This window comes from Scyliorhinus canicula, chromosome 11 (assembly GCF_902713615.1).
Source record: "Scyliorhinus canicula chromosome 11, sScyCan1.1, whole genome shotgun sequence".
NCBI classification, from domain to species: Eukaryota; Metazoa; Chordata; class Chondrichthyes; order Carcharhiniformes; family Scyliorhinidae; genus Scyliorhinus; species Scyliorhinus canicula.
The window spans coordinates 17,600,739-17,616,336 of record NC_052156.1 but is presented as its reverse complement, the minus strand read 5'-3'; the positions used below and the strand labels follow the sequence as shown (position 1 = coordinate 17,616,336).

The 15,598-nt window shown below is 45.7% G+C and overlaps 1 protein-coding gene across 2 annotated transcripts in view; it reads right to left on the bottom strand.

The window, feature by feature from the left end:
- spdl1 (spindle apparatus coiled-coil protein 1) overlaps nucleotides 1–5,403 on the bottom strand; it is a 50,850-nt gene extending 45,447 nt beyond the window's left edge. For both annotated transcript variants that reach the window (XM_038812351.1, XM_038812352.1), the window contains exon 1: nucleotides 5,305–5,403. The gene's annotated coding sequence lies outside the window, so the exon portion shown is untranslated. The remainder of the gene's footprint in view (nucleotides 1–5,304) is intronic.
- Between the last annotated feature and the right edge of the window lie 10,195 nt (nucleotides 5,404–15,598).

Sequence of the window (15,598 nt, the reverse complement as noted above, 5' to 3'; positions counted from 1 at the left end):
AGGTTCGATTCCCGGCTGGGTCACTGTCTGTGTGGAGTCTGCACGTCCTCCCCCTGTGTGCGTGGGTTTCCTCCGGGTGCTCCGGTTTCCTCCCACAGTCCAAAGATGTGCGGGTTAGGTGGATTGGCCATGCTAAATTGCCCGTAGTGTGCTAATAAAAGTAAGGTTAAGGGGGGGGTTGTTGGGTTACGGGTATAGGGTGGATATGTGGGTTTGAGTAGGGTGATCATGGCTCGGCACAACATTGAGGGCTGAAGGGCCTGTTCTGTGCTGTACTGTTCTATGTTCTATGCCCGGCACTGGGGGAATTCTGGCAGGGGGTGGCGAGAACGGTGTCGAGGGTGGTAGGGTCCAGGGTCAAGCCAGGCTGGGGACTCACGATATTTGGGGTTGGGGTGGAGCCGGGAGTGCAGGAGGCGAAAGAGGCCGGTGTTTTGGCCTTTGCGTCCCTAGTAGCCCGGCGGAGGATCTTGTTGCAATGGAAAGTTGCGAGACCCCCAAGCGTGGAGACCTGGATCAATGACATGGCAGGATTCATTAAGCTGGAGAAGGTCAAATTCGCCCTGAGGGGGTCGGTAAAAGGGTTCTTTAGGAGGTGGCAGCCTTTCCTCAACTTTCTGGCACAACGATAGGGAACTAGGTCAGCAGCAGCAGCAACCCAGGGGGGAGAAGGGGTTCAGGGGGTATTGTTTATGTTAAATCTAATTTATTTTGTTGTTCATCGGGTTTGGGGGGCTCGTTATGTGTTGTTACGGGTACGGGGGGGGGGGGGTTTATTATTGTTATTATTATTGTTTTGTTGTTATACATTTTTCAAAAATTTCAATAAAAATTATTTTTTTTTTTTTTAATTCTAAAAATGTGAAAGTGGATCGAGAATTTTAATGCAAGTTTAGAAAGCCAACTTTGAACCCACCACAATTCTACCGCAATCAATGTGAACTCAAAGCAATGTGAAATATAACAGATGAACTGTGAATACATACTGTACAATCTAAAACAAAAGTGGGGGCCGTGTTCTGAATTATCCAAGACCTACCACAAATTTACAAGAAATTATAAACTGCTAGATTTACAGGACATCAGATCTAATTCTATGTAAAATGTGAAACTCTGCCAAAAGGATCAGTGCTGAAGCTAAAATGTGAATCTCTGCAGCACCGATGTCTCAGGAGAGAACAAAAGCCTTTTTAAAAGAGATTATAATTCCAGGCCTTCTCTGAATTAGATATGCTTGATATTTAAAAAAACATCCATACAAGAAAGCTTGAGCCACTGTATGTTAAATTTACATTGCACATTGCAGATGCCAGGAAATCGGACCCTCTACAGTTTATCTTAAAGATTTTGCAAACAAACTTGCCAAAATTCATCAATTTATTTGTTCACCCTTGCGATGTAAGCACCGATGGCAAGACCAGCATTATTACCCGTCCCTACCTGGCCTCGAGAAGGTGGTGTCGAGCCACTTTCTCGAACCTCTGCAGTCTATGTGGTGTGGGCGCACATCCATGTGGTGTGGGCACACTGTTGTTAAGGGGGTTCCAGGATATTGCCCCAGTAATAGTGAAGGAATGGCAAGATAGTTCCAAGTCAGGATAGCGCATGATTTGAAGGAGAACTTCCTAGTGGTGGTGTTTGTGGTGACATGCCTCTGGGCTATATCATCATTGGATGGTGTACGACCTCCAACCAGCAGGTGGCGGTACAGACACCATGCAGTCGCTAGACCAAGATCATGTGACCTGTGACTCAGCTAGATTAGGAGGGTAATAAGGCGTGCATGTGAATGGTCAGTGCTGGGTGCAAGTTCCAGAGAAGTAATAAGCAGACTCCATGAGAACGTGCTCTGTATCAGATTGCTATCTTGCCACACAAGACTCAATAAAGGATTCTGGTTTGGATAAGTCGAAGTGTTTGAGTTCCTTCGTGAACTACAAAGGACCAAACACAACAGTGTTAGCATACATGTTGCCTTTGCCCATCTAAATGACATGGTTTGGAAAGTTCTGTCGAAGGAGCCTTGGTGAGTTGCTACAGTCTTATAGATGGTACACACTGCTGCCACTGATGGAAGGATTAAATGTTTAAGGTGATGGATGGGATGCCAATCAAATGGGTGTTTGTCCTAGATGGTGTCGGGCTCCTCGAGTATTGTTGGAGCTGCACTCATCCAGGCAAGTGGAGCGTATTCCATCACACTTCTGACTTGTGCCTTGTGGACAGATTTTGGGGAGTCAAGAGGTTAAGTTACTCTGCAAAATTCCCAGCCTCTGATCCACTCTTTTTATATAAAATTTAAAGAACCCAATTCACTTTTTCCAATTAAAGGACAATTTAGCATGGCAAATCCACCTACCCTGCACATCTTTAGGTTCTGGGGGTGAAACCCACGCAAACACGGGGAGAACGTGCAAATTCCACACGGTCAGTGATCCAGAGCCGGGATTGAACCTGGGACCTCGGAGCATGAGGCAGCAATGCTAACCACTGCACCACCGTACTGCCCTTTTGATCCACTCTTTTAGCCACACTGATTCAGTTCAGTTTCTGGTAACCCCAGGATGTCAATGACAGGGGATTCAGCGATGGTAATACCATTAAATGTCAGGGGGGTTGGGGAGAGATTCGCTCTTGTTGGAGATGGTCATTCTCTGACAACTGTGATATAAGCCTACTTGCCATTTAGAATAATAGAATCACTTGTCAGCCTCAGACTGAATATTGACCAACAAGTGGGTATGGACTGCCTCATTAATTTAAGAGTTGTAAATGGCAATGAACAGTGTGCGAACATTAGCGAGCATCCCCACTCTGACCTTATTGTTGAAGCAGCTGAAAATAGTTGGGCAGACTCCTGGAGTTCTGGAGGAAATGTCCTGAGACGGAAGTGATTAGTCTCCAACAACCTTCTTCCTTTGTGCTAAGTAGGACGCCAACCAGAGAAGAGTTTCTTTCCCCCATACACCCACTGACTCCCGTTTTACCAGGGCTGCTTGATGCCACACTTTGGGCAGCACAGTAGCTTCACAGCGCCAGGGTCCCAGGTTCAATTCCTGCTTAGGTCACTGTCTGTGCGGAGTCTACACGTTCACCCAGTGTCTGCGTGGGTTTCCTCTGGGTGCTTCAGTTTCCTCCTACAAGTCCTGAAAGGCATGCTGGTTAGGTAAATTGGACATTCTGAATTCTCCCTCAGTACACCCGAAAGTGACTAGGGGATTTTAACAGTAACTTCATTGCAGTGTTAATGTAAGCCTGCTTGTGACAATAATAAAGATTATTATTAATCAAATGTTGCCATGATGCCAAAATCAGTCACTCATTTCAAGCCCTGAACGGAACAGTTTTGTCCATGTTTGATATACCGTAATGAAGTCTGGAGCCGAACAGTCCTAGCAGAATCGAAACAGAGTATCAGTGAGCCAGTTATTGTTAAGTTATTGTTTAAGGGAAGCAGGGTAGCACAGTGGTTAGCACAGTTGCTTCACAGCACCAGGGTCCCAGGTTCGATTCCCAGCTTGGGTCACTATCTGTGCAGAGTCTGCACGTTCTCAGTGTCTGCGTGGATTTCCTCTGGTTGCTTCCCACAGTCCAAAGATGTGCACCGTAGGTGGATTGGCAATGCTAAATTGCCCTCAGTGTCCAAAAAGGTTAGGTAGGGTTACAGGGATAGGGTGGAGCTGTGGGGCTTAAGTGGAATGCTCTTTCCAAGGGCCAGTGCAGACTCGATGGGCCTATAAATTCTGCACTATAAATTCTATGTTCACGATCAACAACATCTTCTATCACAGGTCAATGAAATGGCCTCTGTTCTATGATTCCACAAAGACTGGTGATCACTCTACCAATAATGTCATGGACAGATACATCAAAAACAAATAGATTATGAAGCAGAAGTTGAAGTCTTTCCCTTGTGTTGATTCTCTCATCACCTATCAGAGGCCCATTCAGGCATAGACATCCTTCAGTATTTGGCAAACTCAATCAGGAGTGACACTACCAACCTACTCTATAGGCGATGGGCCGTGATGACAAACATGCACAGTATATTCTGTGGTCTTGTTACCCTCAGTGCTTTTTCCAAACAGTGTCCACCATAGGGTGGGATGATTCATCAACTGGAGAAGGGTAGTAGGTCGTAATCAGCAGGTTTCCTTGCTTGTCCAATGTCATGAAACATCAAGGTGCCCGGTTTCAATGTTGAGGAGTCCCAGGGCCATTCCTTCCAGTCTCTATACCACAGTGCCATCACTGCTGCATCTGTCCTGCTGGTGGTTCAGGACATAAGCAGGGATGGCAATGGAGAAGTCTGGGACATCGGCTGCAAGATAAAATTCAGCAAGTATGACTCAATGTCAGGCTGCTGTTGTTTCGAGGACAAGGCTATCAGGGATAGCAGGTTTGTGTTTAAGGGGTCATAGTAAGTGGAAGCAACGAATAATGAATATTGTTGTCAATCTCATGACATTGATGTCCATGGGCTCCTCACACAAGGGGGGGGGGGGGGGGTCAGCAAATATGCTAAAAGGGATAGTTGGTGCAATCCTCTTTCAAAGAAAACAAAATTGTCATTTCTAAAAGGTACATTTGCACATTCAGCTGAAGGCACCCTTTTTTATATTGTGGAGGACATCCAAGCAGAATAATGCAGTTCCAAAAACGTACGGACAGATACACACCCAGCGAAGTAGGGCAATAGATAACATTACATTTGTATCAGTGGTCCGAATGGGCATTTATTTGTGGGCTGAGCATATATTGCGGGGGGACGGGAGAAGATAGATTGCCTTGTTTTGCTCCTGACTCAGTTCCTCCGATAATCCGCAATGCAGTTTGATGTGACACCATTCCGGCGACAGTTTGCAAATAAATCCGGTGACCCCGCCAGGTCTCCTCTCGCCTGCCAACAGCGAATGCAGACTGACAGCTTGTCATTAGCGCTCACCCACCCACTCCTACAAATTGATTAGACGGGCCACCGCTGTCGGCATTTGCAGAGGACGCCACACCGGGCCAACGCTGGATCCTTGTAGATTGCAAGCTGTCTATGTCTAAAGTAACAGTGGGGGCGAGTGGGTTGCCGATGCGCGCGGGCCCATGCCTCCCCACGGCAGCCGGTTCCCATGGCGACTCCGCCGTGCGGTATTAAAAACCCCGGTCCGCCTCAAAAGCCAATGGGTGAGAGCCGCGACCGCCGCTTTCGGCCAAGCTGACCGACAAATCGGGACCCACACACACCCCACAAAAGGAATAAACACTTTTATCCCCCTCCTCTAGGTATGAATTCCTCCAACTTCTCTTTACCTGTTTGAGGCACGATGATGTGACTGCGGTCGCTACCACACACACACTCACTCGCCCGGACTCCTCACTGCCTCGCGCTTCCAACCGTCCCTCCCCTTCAGTGCAGTTTGAACTCGGCACGCGCCGCGCAGCCGGCCAATCAGCTTGCGCGCCCGCGCGCTCCGGCTCCCGCCCGGGGTCTGACGGGAGGTGCAGTCCGGCGAGCGGCGACGGCGGAAGATTGCAGCAAGGCAGCAATATTTTCCTGCCGAGGGGGTGAGAGGAGAAAAAAAAATATATACTGCGGGTGCTGGAAATCAGAAATGTCTAACTTGCTGGACGCTTATATGTCGAGTCCTTCCCGGGCGCCGAAGCGCATTGTTGAAGTGTCATCGCCACCGTTGGGGACAGCAACAGCCAATCTGCCCGCAGCAAGCTCCCACCCCAGGGCAGTGGTGTGGGAACCGGGAGATAATACCGGAGAGGGATACCACCATGTACAAAATACCGGGAGAGATCGACAGCGCAAGAATAGAGAGTAGTAGACCAATAGGTGGGGGGTCAGAGTAAGGCAGGAGATAATAAAGTCGAACTCGCAGCTGCAGTGCTTGTGTGCCAAATAAGATTGGTATGCTGCAGGTACAGATTGACATGTGGAAATATGATTCTGTGACTATAACAGAGACCTGGCTCAAGGGAGGGCAGGATTGGGTGTTAAATATCATAGATTATCATAGAATTTACAGTGCAGAAGGAGGCCATTCGGCCCATCAAGTCTGCACTGGCTCTTGGAAAGAGCACCCTATCCAAGGTCCACACCTCCACCCTATCCCCATAACCTAGTAACCCCACCCAACACTAAGGGCAGTTTTGGACACTAAGGGCAATTTATCATGGCCAATCCACCTAACCTGCACATCTTTGGACTGTGGAAGGAAACCGGAGCACCCGGAGGAAACCCACGCACACACTGGGAGGATGTGCAGACTCCACACAGACAGTGCCCCAAGCCAGAATCGACCCTGGAGCTGTGAAGCAATTGTGCTATCCACAATGCTACCGTGCTGCCCCCTTGGACCAAGGGGAAAAGGGGGAGGGGTATTTATAGCCACCAACTAGAGGTGAGGGTGTAAACGATAAATTTGCAAGGAAATCAGGGAGAGGTGCAAACATAGAGTGCTTATAATGTGAATTATATTCATTGGAGTTTAGAAGAGTGAGGGGTCTCATAGAAACGTACAGAATTCTAACAAGATTACACAGGATAGATTCAGAAAGAATGTTCGCAATGGTGGGGGAGCCCAGAAGTAGTGGTCGTAGTTTGAGGATCACCTTTCAAGACTGGGGTGAGGAGACATTTCTTCACCCAGAGAGTGGTGAATCTGTGGAATTTGCTACCACAGAAAGTAGTTGAGGCCAACATTTTGTGTAATTTCAAGAAGGAATTAGATATAGCTCTTGGGTCTGAAGGGATCAAGGGTTATGGGGAAGGCTGGATCAGGGTCTTGAACTTGATGATCAGCCATGATCATAATGAATGGCAGAGCAGGGCCGAATGGCCTCTTCCTGCTTCTATTTTCTACTAGGATCTATGAACTTTAATGATTGAATTTAGACTGGGATAGTTGCAGTGTAAAGGTGGGAGTTCCTGGAATGTATTCAGGATATTTTTCTACAGCAGTATATTTCCAGTCCAATGAGAAGAGGAGGCACTGCTAGATCTGGTACTTGGCCATGAGGTGGGCCAAGTAAATCAAATGTCAGTGTGAGAACATTTAGGGGACCGTGATTCAGTATCACAAATGTTTAGGGTACCAATGGAAAAGGACAATGAACAATGCAGGATAAGAATGATTAACTGGAGGGAAGCCATCTTCATTGGGGTAAGAATGGATCTGAGCTGAATGAAATTGGAGTCAAAGATTAGCAGGAAACATGGTGGCTGAACAATGAACTATTTTGGCACATACAAGGATATATTCCCTCAAATAGGAAAGCTGCTGAAACAAATCCAGACCTCTTTTGATTAGTCATACAGTACAGAAGAGGCACATCGGCCCATTGAGTCTGCACTGACAAACTACACAAAATCTAAACTAATCCCATTTTCCAGCAGTTGGCCCATAGCCTTGAACATTATGACATTTCAAGCGCTCACCCATGTACTTTTTAAAGGTTGTGATGTAAAAGAGATGGGTTCAATCAAGGTATTCAAAAAAGATTTAGATGGTAATTTGAAAGGAAACAATGTGCAGAATCATGGGGAGAAAGCAGGAGAATGACATGACGTGAAAAACTCATTCAGATAGTCGAGTCAGGCACAATGGCCAAATGGCCTCCTTCTGCACTCTAACAATTCTGTGATTATGGATAGATATTGGCTGTTAAATGATAAATAATACTGTGTTCGGTTCCATTTGAAACTCATTAGAAAATTAAACCAATCCTTGGCCTGATCCAACAAGGAACATTCTGGTCTAGTCTGTTAAGTGGTAAGTAACATGGTAAACAATGTCCTGGGAAAGAGATTATTGGCAACTACAATCATCTGCCTTGTGCTAAGTATGACTCCAACCTTGTATTCCCCTGATTCTAATTAACTGCAGTTTTCCTAAGGTTCCTTCATGCAGATCAATTGCTGCCTTGATGTCAAGGGTGGTCACTCTGAAGCTCCACATCCCTGGAACCATTCTTGCAAATCTTTACTGTACTCTCTCTAAAACCTTCATAATTTTGCTAAAATGTGTCATCTAGAACTGAATGCAAAACTCCACTTGAGACCAAATATGTGTTTTATCCAAGTTTAACATAACTTCCTGGCTTTCATACTCCACAGCCCCATCACTTGTTTATTCACTGCGCTCTCAAATTGTGTGGGTTGTGAGCATCGCTGGCTAGGCCAGCATTTATTGCCCATCCCCAATTGTCCTTGAGAAGGCTGTGATGACCCAGCGACAGTGAAGGAATACAATATAGTTCCAAGTTAGGACAGTGTGTGGCTTGGAGGGTGTCATACCCCCACAGCACCCTTGGTGACGATCCAATTAATCTCTTGAGCCTCATACAGTATGAGCACCCCTGCTGCCCCTCAGCGGGCTCATTAATTCATAGCCTTAAAAACCGGCCCATGTAAGAGCCGAACTGTCGGGTAGTTCTGACGGGGGGGAGCGTTACTTGTAAATACGTTCCTTTTGGAAATAAACCATTTTCTGGACTCCACCATGACTATCAAATTGGCAATGAGGATAAAGTGGTGCCACAGTCAACACTGCTAACCATTTGGAGCACAGTCACCTCTGTTCACAAAGGAATACGGTTTGCACCATTTTGAAAATGCCGCTCCTTGGTAGACTCAATGCATTCAATGCGGGTGTGGAGGACTGAACACAGTACGTGGAGCGTATGTGCTAGTTTTTAAGGTGAACGCTATCATTGAGGATGATAGCCAAATGGTAAATCTCCTGATTGCCTGTGGTGCCCGCTTTCAGCGTCATAAAGTGCCTGATGTGCCCCATCGACCCAAGACGTTAAAAGAGCTAGCATCGCTCGTGACAAACCACTATGATCCAGACTGTCAGTTATCATACAGAGGTACTGATTTAATACAGCCGAGAGGACCCCAGGGGAGTCCGTTACCGAGTTTTTGATGCGATTGTGCAAATTGGCAGAGTTTTGCAACTTTCGGCTATCCCTACCCAAGATGCTACGAGACCGTCCTGTATGCAAAGCAAATAATATGACAACCCAGCGGAAATTGCTGGCCAAGCAGTTGCGTGACCTAAAAAAGGCCATTGAGATCTCCCTATCATGGGAGAGTGCAGAGAAGGGAGTCTCGGAACTCTAGGGGATGTCAGGGGTGATGATGAATAGCATCGGACACCCCCATTCTGGCGAACAGCGCACCTAGGACTGGAACCCCACCCTGGCCCGAACACTGTCGGGATCAGTCTCATTGGTCAAGGACCACTACATCCGGGCGACACACCGCCCCGGAATCGGTGGAGCATTATCTCAGGTATTGTGGTACTTGTGGCTGGCGAAACAGCAGGGATAGGAAACCACAGGGCAACAAGCAAACACGCTCCCTACCTGAAGGAGGCGCCAGCTCAGATCCATCCACAACCTAATGACGAGGAATGTATGCCGTTGCATTGCCACACCACGAGTTGCCCCCACCAGGATTACTGCCCTGGTGAACGACCATCCATTAGAGATGGAGTTGGATATGGGGGCTGCAGTTTCGGTAATAGGGAGTAAGACCTTCGAGAAAATCAGGACTGCAGTTCAACAGTTGAGTTTGTGGGACACCAAGGCAAGGCTAGCAACCTATACGGGGAACCCCTAGCCATTGTGGCCATTTCCTCCCACGGTCCAGAGACGTGCAGGTGAGGTGGATTGGCCATGATAAATTGTCCTGAGTGAGCAAAAATGTTAGGAGGGGTTATTGAGTTACGGGGATAGGGGGTTAGTGGGTCGGTGCAGACTCAATGGGTCGAATGGCCTCCTTCTGCACTGTATGTTCTATGACAATGACCTCGGTTACTTATGGGGCGTAGTCCATTAGACGGGGCCCCAGATAAGAGTCTGCTGGGCTAAAGCGCCTCCAGCTGGATTGGCAACCAATCTTCCGAATGGGCACCAGAGGAATTTACGAAGTATTGGGAATGTGCTCAGAACTCTTCCAGGAAGGCCTGGGCAAAATTAAGGGGGCCATGGCCAAGATATATGTGGACCCAGAGGCTCAGCCAAAGTACTTGCGGGCCCGCCTGGTTCCCTTTGCACTGCTGGCAAAAATCGAGGATAAGCTCAGCCGACTGGAAGGCTTGGGTATCATCCGACCGATACGGTTTGCTGATTGGACAGCACCGGTAGTCGGAGAATCCCTCCAGTGCAAGCAGGATATAGATCAATTGGAGACTTTGTTGGAGTAATGGCAGGTGGAGTTTAATCTGGACAAATGTGAGGTAATGCATTTTGGAAAGTCTAATAAGATGGGAATTACACAGTAAATGGCAGAACCCTTAAGTATATTGACAGGCCGAGAGATCTATGTGCACAGGTCCTCAGATCACTGAAAGTGGCTACGCGGGTGGATAAGGCAGTCAGGAAGGCATACGGCATGCTTCCCTTCATCGGTCAGGGCACTGAGTATAAAAATTGGCAAGTCATGCTGCAGCCGTACAAAACCTTGGTTAGGCCACATTTGTAATATTGCGTGCAACTCTGGGCGCCACACTACCAGAAGGATGTGGGTGCTTTGGAGAGGGTACAGAAGAGGTTTACCAGGATATTGCCTGGTCTGGAGGGTATTAGCTATGAGGAGAGATGATTAAACTCCAATTGTTTTCATTGGAATTATGGAGGTTAAGAGATGACCTGACAGAGGTTTACAAAATTATGTGTGGCATGGACAGAGTAGATAGTCAGATGCTTTTTCCCAGGGCGGATAAGCCAATTACTAGGAGACATAGGGGAAAAGTTTAGAGGAAATGTGTGAGGCAATTATTTACACAGAGGGTGGTGAGTGCCTGGAATGTGCGGCCAGGGGAAGTAGTGGAAGCAGATGCGATAGTGGTATTTAAGAGGCATCTTGATGAGTAGGAAGGAATTGAGAGATAAGAACCCTGGAAGTGCAGAGGTTTTAGTTTAGACAGGCATCGTGATCGACACAGGCTTGGGGTGCCAGAGGTCCTGTTCTTTGTTCTTTGAGCCAAGAAGTGAGTTTCTCACTGCAGGATTCCTAACCTCTGACCTGCTCTTTATATGTATTTGTGTGGCTAGTCCAGTTCAACTTCTGGTCAGTGGTGATCCCCAGGATGTTGAAAGTGAGGGATTCATTGATGGTAATGGCATTGAATGTCATGCGGCAATGGTTAGATTCTCCCTTGTTGGGAATGTTCATTGTCTGGCATTTGTGTGGTGCAATGTTATTTGCCACTGTCAACACAGGTCTGGATATTTTACAGGTTTTGCTACATTTGGACATGAACTGTTTCAGTAACAGAGGAGTCATGATTCAGCGAACATCCCCACTTCTGACCTTGTGATAGAAGGAAGGTCATTGATGAAGCGGCTGAAGATATTTGGACCTAGGACACGACACTGAGGAACTTGTAGCTATAGTATTTATGTGGCTAGTTCAGTTCAGTTTCTGGTTAATGGTAACCCCTATGATGTTGATTGTGTGGAATTCAATGATGGTGATGCCATTGAATGTCAAGGGGTGATGGTTGATTTCTGTATTGATGGAGAAGATTTATGGAGAATTATTTTTGCATGTATACATTTCAGTCCTTCTACTCCTGTGGACCCCCTTTAGAATTGTGCCCTTTATTTTATGTTGTCTCTCCATGTTCTTTCCACCAAAATAAATCACTTCATACTTCTCTGAATTAAATTTCATCCCCACTTGTCCGTCCATTCACCAGCCTACTTTTATCCTTTGGATGTTCAACACTATCCACCTCACAATTCACAATACTTCCTACTTTTGTCCTTTGGATGTTCAACACTTTCCTCCTCACAGTTCACAATACTTCTAGACTCTAGAACTCTTGACCTCCTCTTGGGGAATAAGGAAGAGCAGGTAATGGAAGTGTTAGTGAGGGATCATTTTGGGACCAGTGACCATAATTCCATTAGTTTTAAGATAGCTCTGGAGAATGATAATGCTGGCTCAAAGGTTAGAATTCTAAATTGGGGCAAGGCCAATTTTGATGGTATTAGGCAGAAACTTTCCAAAGTTGATTGGGAAAGTCTATTTACGGCAAGGGGACAGCTGGGAAGTGGGAGTCTTTCAAAAAGATGTTAACTATGGTTCAGAGCGAGCACATTCCTCTTAGAGTGTAAGGTAAGGCTGGTAGAAGTAGACAACCCAGGATGACTTGGGATATTGAGGCCATGGTCAAAAGAAAGAAAGAGACATATGACATGCTTAGACAGCTGGGATCAAGTGGATTCCTTGAAGAGTAAAGGGCTTGCCGGAGAAGAGTTAAGAGAGAAATCAGGAGGGCAAAAAGGGGACATGACATTGTCTTGGCAGATAAGGCAAAGGAAAATCCAAAGAGCTTTTATAGGTACATTAAGGGCAATAGAGTGACTAGAGAGAGGGTACGGCTTTTAAGGATAAACAAGGTGATCTATGTGTGGATCCACAAGGGATGAGAGAGGTCATAAATTAATATTTATTGTCAGGATTTATTGTTGAGAAAGGCACAAATGTTGGGGAAATAAAAACTAGTTTCTTGAGGAGTGCACATATAGAGAAGGAGGTGCTTGAGCTATTAAAGCACATTAAGATAGATAAATCCCTGGGACCTGATGAAATGTATCCCAGGACATTGTGGGAGGCTAGGGAGGAAATTGCCAGCCCCCTAGCTGAGATATTTGAATCATCGACAGCCACAGGAGATGTGCCTGAAGACTGGAGGGTAGCAAATGTTGTGCCCTTGTTTAAGAAGGGCTGAAGGGATAAGCCTGGGAACTACAAACCGTGAGCCTTACTTCAGTTGTGGGTAAGTTGTTAGAAGGTATTCTGAGGGACAGGATCTACAAGTATTTAGACAGGCAAGGGCTAATTAGGGAAAGTCAGCATGGCTTTCTAAGGGGAAAGTCATGTCTCACAAATTTGATTGAGTTTTTTGAAGGGGTAACCAAGAAGGTAGATGAGGGAAGTGTGGTCGCTGTCTGCATAGACATTAGCAAGGCCTTTGACAAGGTACTGCATGGTAGGTTGTTGCAAAAGGTTAAATCTCATGGAACCCAGGGTGAGGTAGCCAATTGGATATAAAATTGGCTTGGCGATCGAAGCCAAAGTGTGGTTGTGGAGGGTTGTTTTTCAAACTGGAGGTCTGTGACCAGCGGTGTGCCTCAGGGATCGGTGCTGGGTCCACTGTTATTTGTTATATGATTTAGATGAGAATGTAGGAGGCATGGTTAGTAAGTTTGCAGATGTCATCAAGATTGTTGGTATAGTGGATAGTGAAGAAGGTTATATAAGATTGCAACAGGATCTTGACAAATTGGGCCAGTGGGCCAATGAATGGCAGATGGAGTTTAATTTGGATAAATGTGAGGTGATGCATTTTGGTACATCAAATCAGGGCAGGGTCTATTGAGTTAATGGTAGGGAGTTGGGGAGAGTTACAGAGCAAAGACATCTGGAGTACTTGAAGGTGAAGTTGCAGGTGGACAGGGTAAGGTTTTATTGGCCAGAAGATTGAATACAGGAGTTGGGACGTCTTGTTGAAGTTGTACAAGACATTGGTAAGACCACACATGGAATACTGTGTTCAGTTCTGGTCACCCTATTATAGGAAGGATATTGTTAAACTAGAAAGAGTGCTGAAGAGATTTACAAGGATGCTATCAGGACTTGATGTTCTGAGTTATAAGGAGAGGCTGGATCGGCTGGGACTTTTTTCCCTGGAGCGTCGGATGCTTAGTGGTGATCTTATAGAGGTCTATAAAATAATGAGGGGCATAGATAGGTAGATAGTCGACATCTTTTCCCAAAGGTAGAGGAGTCTAGAACTAAAGGGCATAGGTTTAAGATGAGAGGGGAGAGATACAAAAGAGATGAGAGGGGAAATTTCTTCACACAGCGTGGTGAGCATCTGGAACGGGCTGCCAGAGGCAGTGGTAGAGGCGGGTACGATTTTGTCTTTTAAAAAGCAGTCAGACAGTTACATGAGCATGGTGGGTATAGAAGGATATGGGCCAAATGTGGGCAAGTGGGACTAGCTTAGTGATAGAAACTGGACAGCATGGACAAACTGGGCCAAAGGACCTGTTTCCATGCTATAAATATCTATGACTCTATAACTAGAGGGCTTAGTCTGAAAAGAAGGGCCAGACCATTCAGGAGTGATGTTATGAAGCACTTCAACACACAAAGGGTGGCATAAGTTTGGAATTCTCTTCCACAAATGGAAATTGATGCAAGATCAGTTGTTAATTTTAAACCTGAGATAGATACATTTTTGTAAAGCAAAGTATTATGGGTTATGGGCCAAAAGTAGGTATATGGAGTTAGGCCACAGATCAACCATGATCTCATTGAGTGCCGGAGCAGGCTAGAGGGGCTGAATGGCCTGCTCCAGTTCCTTAGTTTCTATGATCTCAGTTCAATACCTGATTTTCTACTTATATCTCTGCAATTTACCACAGACTCCTGTGTCAGTTGGAAGTCTGCAATAAGTAAGACATCTGACGGAAAAAGACCTAAAATAATAGGTGAGAACTTGGAAAAGAATATGAACCTTTCAGACCTGTATCAAACCAGCTGCCTTCACAATTTATATAACTTCACTATATCAGAATTCCATTTCAATTATTTAATTCCTATATACTGTTTTATTTTCTGTCTCCCAAAAATCAATTTTTAAATGTCCATGATTAATAACACAAACATGTAATTGAACCATAGGAATTAGCAAGGTCCCAGGTTTAATTCTGAGTAAACCTATCAGGGACGGGAGTGGAGTACTACAATTGGCTTCAGCACTGCTAAATGAGGCAAAATGAACCAGAGTTCTTTGTCATGATTGATGTTCAGTAACCCCTGCAGGAAAATGTGCCTGCGTGTGCTGAGTACAGGATCAAGCCTTGTTGTGCCAGTTGCAATCAACTGCCTGCTGATCCTTTTGACTTACACAAATTGGGTAAGTCCAAAAATGCGCAGGTTGGATGGATTGGCATGCTAAATTGCCCCTTAGTGTCCAAAGATGTGCAGGTTAGGTGGATTGGTCAGGATCAATGCTTGAGGTTACGGGGATAGAGCAGGAGAGTGGGCCTAGTTAGAGTGCTCTTTCAGAGGGTTGGTGAAGACTCAATGGGCCGAATGGCCTTCTGAACTGTAAGGATTCTATGGTTTTCAAGAGCACATGCTTCTTGTGGAAGTATAGATCACAGCAGATTTGTCCAAGTTTAAAAAACTCCTCATTTATACATTTATGCCATTCAGGATTTCAAAGGTCAGTTTCATGGCTGCTTTTAGTCTTTCACTTGAAGAAGAATAAATTTAGCTCTGAATCTCTGTTAACTTGGAGCCTTTAATCCTAGAATTACTGTTGTCTTTCTTCTGTAAGCCATTTAAAGACACAAATGTGTACTTTATGGTAGGGAACCAAACATTACAGCAAGCAATCTGGAAATGTGGTCTCATCAATGACTTACATGGATGTCAGGCATCCCAACTAGGACTAAATTAAACTCTTCTCAGACTCTGGGAGGCACACTCCAGAAGCTCAGGGCGTATGACAAGAATATGGAAGGATTTGTTTCTAAACAAAAACGGAAGTTCATAAAAACAATT